We start from the raw sequence: 7,708 nt of genomic DNA, 5'->3' as shown, positions 1-7,708 counted from the left end.
CAAACAGTGACAGCTTTACTTCTTCTTTTCCAATTTGTATTCCTTTTATTTCCTTTTCTTCTCTGATTGCTGTGGCTAGAACTTCCAAAACTAGGTTGAATAAGAGTGGTGAGAGCGGGCAGCCTTGTCTTGTTCCTGATCTTAGTGGAAATGATTTCAGTTTTTCACCATTGAGGACAATGTTGGCTGTGGGTTTGTCATATATGGCCTTTATTATGTTGAGGAAAGTTCCCTCTATGCCTACTTTCTGCAGGGTTTTTATCATAAATGGGTGTTGAATTTTGTCGAAAGCTTTCTCTGCATCTATTGAGATGATCATATGGTTTTTCTCCTTCAACTTGTTAATATGGTGTATCACATTGATTGATTTGCATATATTGAAGAATCCTTGCATTCCTGGAATAAACCCCACTTGATCATGGTGTATGATCCTTTTAATGTGCTGTTGGATTCTGTTTGCTAGTATTTTGTTGAGGAGTTTTGCATCTATGTTCATCAGTGATATTGGCCTGTAGTTTTCTTTCTTTGTGACATCCTTGCCTGGTTTTGGTATCAAGGTGATGGTGGCCTCGTAGAATGAGTTTGGGAGTGTTCCTTCCTCTGATATTGTTTGGAAGAGTTTGAGAAGGATGGGTGTTAGCTCTTCTCTAAATGTTTGATAGAATTCGCCTGTGAAGCCATCTGGTCCTGGGCTTTTGTTTCTTGGAAGATTTTTAATCACAGTTTCAATTTCAGTGCTTGTGATTGGTCTACTCATATTTTCTATTTCTTCCTGATTCAGTCTTGGCAGGTTGTGCATTTCTAAGAATTTGTCCATTTCTTCCAGGTTGTCCATTTTATTGGCATAGAGTTGCTTGTAGTAATCTCTCATGTTCTTTTGTATTTCTGCAGTGTCAGTTGTTACTTCTCCTTTTTCATTTCTAATTCTATTGATTTGAGTCTTCTCCCTTCTTTTCTTGATGAGTCTGGCTAATGGTTTGTCAATTTTGTTTATCTTCTCAAAGAACCAGCTTTTAGTTTGGTTGATCTTTGCTATCGTTTCCTTCATTTCTTTTTCATTTATTTCTGATCTGATCTTTATGATTTCTTTCCTTCTGCTAACTTCAGGGTTGTTTTGTTTTTCTTTCTCTAATTGCTTTAGGTGTAAGGCTAAGCTGTTTATTTGAGATGTTTCTTGTTTCTTGAGGTAGGATTGTATTGCTATAAACTTCCCTCTTAGAACTGCTTTTGCTGCATCCCATAGGTTTTGGGTCATCATGTTTTCATTGTCATTTGTTTCTAGGTATTTTTTAATTTCCTCTTTGATTTCTTCAGTGATCTCTTGGGTATTTAGTAGCATATTATTTAGTGTTTGTATTTTTTAGTTTTTTCCTGTAATTGATATGTAGTTTCATAGTGTTGTGGTCGGAAAAGATATTTGAAATGATTTCAATTTTCATAAATTTACCAAAGCTTGATTTGTGACCCAAGATATGCTCTATCCTGGAGAATGTTCCATGAGCACTTGAGAAAAATGTGTATTCTGTTGTTTTTAGATGGAATGTCCTATAAATAACAATTAAGCCCATCTTGTCTAATGTGTCATTTAAAGCTTGTGTTTCCTTATTTATTTTCATTTTGGATGATCTGTCCATTGGTGAAAGTGGGGTGTTAAGGTCCCCTAATATGATTGTGTTACTGTTGATTTCCCCTTTTATGGCTGTTAGCATTTGCCTTATGTATTGAGGTGCTCTTATGTTGGGTGCATAAATATTTACAATTGTTATATCTTCTTGGATTGATCCCTTCATCATTATGTAGTATCCTTCTTTGTCTCTTGTAATAGTCTTTATTTTAAAGTCTACTTTTTCTGATATGAGAATTGTTACTTCAGCTTTCTTTTGGTTTCCATTTGCATGGAATATAATTTTCCATCCCCTCACTTTCAGTCTGTATGTGTCCCTAGGTCTGAAGTGGGTCTCTTGCAGACAGCATATATATGGGTCTTGTTTTTATATCCATTCAGCCAGTTATGTCTTTTGGTTGGAGCATTTAATCCATTTACATTTCAGGTGATTATCAATGTGTATGTTCCTATTACCATTTTCTTAACTGTTTTGCATTTGTTTTTGTAAGTTTTTTTCTTCTCTTGTGTTTCCTGACTAGAGAAGTTATTTTAGCATTTGTTGTAAAGCTGGTTTGGTGGTGATGAATTCTCTTAACTTTTGCTTGTCTGTAAACGTTTTAATTTCTCCATCGAATCTGAATGAGATCCTGGCTGGGTAGAATAATCTTGGCTGTAGGTTTTTCCCTTTCATCACTTTGAACTTGTCCTGCCACTCCCTTCTGGCTTGCAGAGGTTCTGCTGAAAGATCAGTTGTTAACCTTATGGGGATTCCCTTGTATGTTATTTGTTGCTTTACCCTTGTTGCTTTTAATATTTTTTCTTTGTATTTAATTTTTGATCATTTGATTAATATGTGTCTTGGTGTGTTTCTCCTTGGATTTATCCTGTATGGGACTCTCTGCACTTCCTGAACTTCACTGACTATTTCCTTTCCTGTGTTAGGGAGGTTTTCAACTATAATCTCTTCAAATATTTTCTCAGACACTTTCTTTTTCTCTTCCTCTTCTGGAACCCCTATAACTTGAATGTTGGTGCATTTAATGTTGTTCCAGAGGTCTCTGAGACTGTTCTCCATTCTTTCCATTCTTTTTTCTCTATTCTGCTCTGTGGTAGTTATTTCCACTATTTTGTCTTCCAGGTCACTTTTCCATTCTTCTGCCTCAGTTATTCTGCTATTGATTCCTTCTAGAGAATTTAAAATTTCATTTATTGTATTGTTCATCATTGTTTGTTTGCTCTTTAGTTTTCTAGGTCCTTGTTAAACGTTCCTTGTATTTTCTCCATTCTACTTCCAAGATTTTGAATCATCTGTACTATATTTCTCTGAATTCTTTTTCAGATAGACTGCCTATTTCCTCTTCATTTGTGTGGTCTCTGGGGTTTTTACCTTGCTCCTTCATCTGCTGCGTATTTCTCTGTTTTCTCATTTTGTTTAACTTACTGTGTTTGGGGTCTCCATCTTGCAGGCTGCAGGTTCATAGTTCCCGTTGTTTTTGGTGTCTGTCCCCAGTGGGTGAAGTTGGTTCAGTGGCTTGTGTAGGCTTCCTGGTGGAAAGGACGGTTGCCTGTGTTCTGGTGGGTAGGGCTGGATCTTGTCTTTCTGGTGGACAGGGCTGCACCTGGTGGTGTGTTTTGGGATGTCTGTGAACTTAGTATGATTTTAGGTAGCCTCTCTGCTAATGGGTGGGGTTGTATTCCTGTCTTGCTAGTTGTTTGGCATGGGGCATCCAGCACTGGAGCTTGTTGGCCATTGGGTGGAGCTGGGTCTTAGTGTGAGATGGAGATCTCTGGGAGAGCTCTTGCCAACTGATATTACGTGGGGCTGGGAGGTCTCTGGTGGTCCAATGTCCTGAACTCAGCTCCCCTACCTTGGAGGCTCAGGCCTGACACCAGGCCAGAGCACCAAGGCCCTGTCACCCACACAGCTCAGAAGAAAGGGAAGAAAAAAAGAAAGAAAAAAAATAATAAAAAGAATTATTAAAATAAAAAAATAGTAACAGTAGGAAAAAGAGAGCAACCAAACCAATAAACAAATCCACCAATGATAACAAGTGCTAAAAACTATACTAACACAAACATAAAAATCAGAAACAAATCAGTTGCAGACATCAAACCCCAAGTCTACAGTTGCTCCCAAAGTCTACTGCCTCAAGTTTGGGAACACTCATTGTCCATTCAGGTATTCCACACATGCTGGGTTTACCAAGCTGATTGCGGGGATTTAATCCATTGCTCCTGAGGCTGCACAGGGAAATTTCCCTTTCTCTTCTTTGCTCACACAGCTCCTGGTGTTCAGCTTTGGTTTTGGTCCCACCTCTGTGGGTATGTCACCCTCAGGCATCTGTTCCCTGCCCAGACAGGAGGGGATTAAAGAAGCAGCTGATTAGGGCACTCTTGCTCACTCAGGCTTGGGGGAGGGAAGGGTACGGTAGTCATAATTGGAATGCAGGGTGAGCCTGTGGTGGCAGAGGCCGGCGTGATGTTGCAACAGCCTGAGGAGCGCCGTGTGTTCTCCTGGGGAACTTGTCCTGGATCATGGGACCCTGGCAGTGGTGGGCTGCACAGGTTCCCGGGGGCGTGTGGTGTGGACAGTGACCTGCGATTACACACAGGATTCTTGGTGGCTGCAGCAGCAGCGTTAGCATTTCATGACTGTCTCTGGGGCCTGAGCTGGTAGCCATGGCTCGTGCCTGTCTCTGGAGCTTGCTCAGGCAGTGCTCTGCCTTTTGTCGGTGCATGGAGCAGGAATCCCCTCTCCTTGCACACCTGGAAACAATGGTCTCTTGCCTCTTCGGCAGCTCCAGACTTTTACCCTGACTCCCTCCCGGCTACCTGTGGTGCACTAGCCCCCTTCAGGCCGTCTTCACGCAGCCAACCCCAGTCCTCTCCCTGGGATCTGACCTCCGAAGCCCAAGCCTCAGCTCCCAGCCGCCGCCCGTTCTGGCAGGTGAGCAGACAAGCCTCTCGGGCTGGTGAGTGCTGGTCGGCACCAATCCTCTGTGCGGGAATCTCTCCGCTTTGCCCTCCGCAGCCCTGTTGCTGCACTCTCCTCTGTGGCTCTGAAGCTCCCCCCTCCACCACCTGCAGTCTCTGCCCACGAAGGGGCTCCTAGTGTGTGGAAACCTTTCCTCCTTCACAGCTCCCTCCCACTGGTGCAGGTCCCGTCCCTATTCTTTGTCTCTGTTTTTTTCTTTTTTCTTTTGCCCTACCCAGTTACGTGGGGAGTTTCTTGCCTTTTGGGAAGTCTGAGGTCTTCTGCCAGCATTCAGTAGGTGTTCTGTAGGAGTTGTTCCACATGTAGTTGTATTTTTGATATACTTGTGTGGAGGAAGGTGAACTCCACGTCTTACTCCTCCACCATCTTGAGGTTTCTGCTAATTAGACTTCTTGATGTGCGTGTGTGTGTAGGTGGGTGCACACATAAGATCATACTACACATGCCCTTTTTAGCCTGCTTTTGTCAGTCCACAATTTGTCATGGAGATCTTTCCATATTGTTAAATAGAGATGTATTACATGTTTAGTGAATGAAGATAATTTCATTTCATGAATGGAGAATAATTTATTTAACCAATCTCTTAGTTTATTTTTAGTTATCCTTTCTTATAAATAATGCTACATGAACAACTAGATATATAACTGTGGATGTTTGACCAATTATGTCTTTGGAATAAATTTTTTATAGTTTTACTGAGCTACAGAATATATATAATTACATAATACATCATATTTATATTACTTATATATTATATATAGAATTATATTCTGTTATATAGAAAATATCTCCATTGTATTAAAGTACCATTTGCTAAAACATTGGCCAATGCTTTATATTATCTATATTTTAAAATTTTACTAGGTTGAAAGGTAAAAAATTGATAGTTATTAGTCTTTTACAGTTATTAGATTTTTGTATAATGCTAAAAAAATTTCACTCTAAGACTATAAAGTATATTCACCAATATTTTCTTCCAATACTTTTCCAACATTAAACACTGATAACAGATGTAATTGAATTCAGTATGAGGAATGGGGAAGATACTCAGTTTATTTCTCCAACTGGCTAGTTACTTATCTCAACATCATTTATTGATAGTTCATTCTTTTCCAACTCTATTGGTTTCGTAGGGCTGTCATGACAACGTACCACAAACTGGCTGGCTTAAACAACAGAAATTTATTATCTCACAGTTCTGGAGGCCAGAAATCTATGATCAAGGTGCCAATCGGGTTGGTTCCTTCTGATGGCCATGAGGAAGAGTCTGTTCCATACTTCCTCTCCCCCAGCTTCTGGTGGTTTTCTGACAATTTCTGTCATTCCTTGGCTTGTAGAAGCATCAACTCAATTTCAACCTTCATCTTCACATGGGGTGTTCTCTGTGTATGTGCGTCTGTCCAAATTTCCCCTTCTTTTAAAGACACTGGTTATATTGGGTTAGGGGCTTACCCTACTGCAGTATGACTTCACCCTAACTTAACTAATTATATATACAATGACCCCATTTCCAAATAAGGTCACATTCTGAGGTACTAGAGAGTAGTAAATATTTCAACGTATGAATTTCAGAGGAGACACAATTCATCCCATGACAGCAAACAATTTATAATAACGCAAGTCTTGTTCCTTTGACTAGTATGTCTATCTCCTTAGCAAGAATACATTCTTTCAATGACTATAATTTTTTAATCTGTCTTAATATTTGATAGGGTAAGTCCTTTTTTTACTCATTCTTCTGGAGAATATTTCTACACAGTCTATATTTATTTTACCATATGAACATCAGGATGATTTAGTCAAGTTTCGAAAACATTATGCCACTGAGATTTTTATTTTAATATTGTAGAATTTATTGGTAAATTTATTTAGGGTGCAGTTGCGTGCTGAAATGTTGATTCTTCTTATACAAGGAAATGGTATTTCTGTCCATTAATTCAAGTTATTATTGGTATTCCTCAGTTGAAGAATATAAACTCTGTAATGTTTTAATTTTATTTCTAGTCATTTGTTGTTATGATTGTGAAAAGGGTATTTCTTCATTTTGTTTTCTAGGTGGTAATTGCTGATATATAAGAAAAGCATTGAGTTTTTTCGATATTGACATTGCTATCAGTCTTTTTTTTTTATTAGTCTCTGCTTTACAACAAAGTGAATCAGTCATACATATACATCTGTTCCCACATCCCCTCCCTCCTGCGTCTCCCTCCCTCCCACCCTCCCCATCCCACCCCTCCAGGCGGCCACAAAGCACCGAGCCGATCCCCCCGCACCACGCGACCACCCCCCACCATCCATCCACCCCATGCCCGGCAGTGTATACAGTCTTATTATATTGAATGCTCTTATAGACTTTCTTTGATTTTCCAGATATACAACCATATCACCTGCATTAACAAGTATTTCTGGGTTTACTTTTCTCCTTATACATTCTAGGAAGCCTGTCTATATCTTGGGTTTTTTTGTGCTTTTTTTTTTTTTTTTGGTTAATATGCTTACTTTTGTGTAGCAGACCATCCTGAGTAATCGTTTTAGAATTAGCTTGTAGATGGTAAAATTTCTAAGTCCTTGGACATCTAAAAGCATATTTATTCTTCATACACACTTGGAATGTTAGTCTAGGTATAGAATTCTAGGTTTACCACTATCTAGCATTTCCAGTATGATTTCTGATGTCAATCTGATTTTCTTTGGGAACTTTTAGATTTTTCTCCTTCCCCTTAAAATTCTGAACTGTGGCCAAAATATGTGTGTATGTGTAGGCCAATTTAATCCATCCTGTTTTACATTTGGTGGGTTTTTTCAAAATAAAGATGTGGGGTTTTTTTTCAGCTCTAGAATTTTATCCTGTTTATTCATTGACTATATCTTATATGCATGTTGAATATATATATTTTGCATAAATTTGAAGTTGAATATATACATAATTTTGAATGTATATATGTGTGTATATATTTATGAATGTATATATATGAGTGTTGAATATATATAATTTTGTTATACTGAAGTTTATATATGATTAAATACATAAATATTAAGTGTATGCTTTGATGAGTTTTGAAATATACATGCTAGCAAGATATATAATATTCCTGTTCTGGACTAAA

Source organism: Mesoplodon bidens (genome assembly GCF_964165515.1).
Source record: "Mesoplodon bidens genome assembly, chromosome: 3".
NCBI lineage: Eukaryota > Metazoa > Chordata > Mammalia > Artiodactyla > Ziphiidae > Mesoplodon > Mesoplodon bidens.
The sequence above is the reverse complement of the archived record's forward strand: the minus strand, read 5'-3'. Positions refer to the sequence as shown.